This window comes from Montipora capricornis, chromosome 2 (genome assembly GCF_036669925.1).
Source record: "Montipora capricornis isolate CH-2021 chromosome 2, ASM3666992v2, whole genome shotgun sequence".
In the NCBI taxonomy this organism is placed as follows: domain Eukaryota; kingdom Metazoa; phylum Cnidaria; class Anthozoa; order Scleractinia; family Acroporidae; genus Montipora; species Montipora capricornis.
The window spans coordinates 52,621,910-52,622,274 of record NC_090884.1 but is presented as its reverse complement, the minus strand read 5'-3'; positions in this window follow the sequence as shown (position 1 = coordinate 52,622,274).

Genomic DNA, 365 nt, shown 5'->3' with positions numbered 1-365 from the left:
TTTTCCCGCGTTTAATCATTATGCTACAGGTGTCCAGTCGTCCTCGAAAAAAGAATTCATCAAAAGCTGTTCTCTCTATTGTGCGAGTTTTTTTATCTTTTAGTGGACTTGATATTTTGTCACATACGGCGTAGCATACTTTAAAGCTTGCCGTTCTCAAACAAAAATCATCTGCCCACTTTATCGTGAGGTTACTGTGTTAATAATTGCGGGCGGAAAGCATTCTAAACTAAATTTTTTCTCACACTGTAGTAACTGAACTCCGCCACGGAGTGAAAAAGAGTGAGTGTTCTAATCGCCGTAAGGGAGTTTGGAAATACTTGAGGAAATAAAATTGGATCCCCCGATCGGAACTTAATTCAATA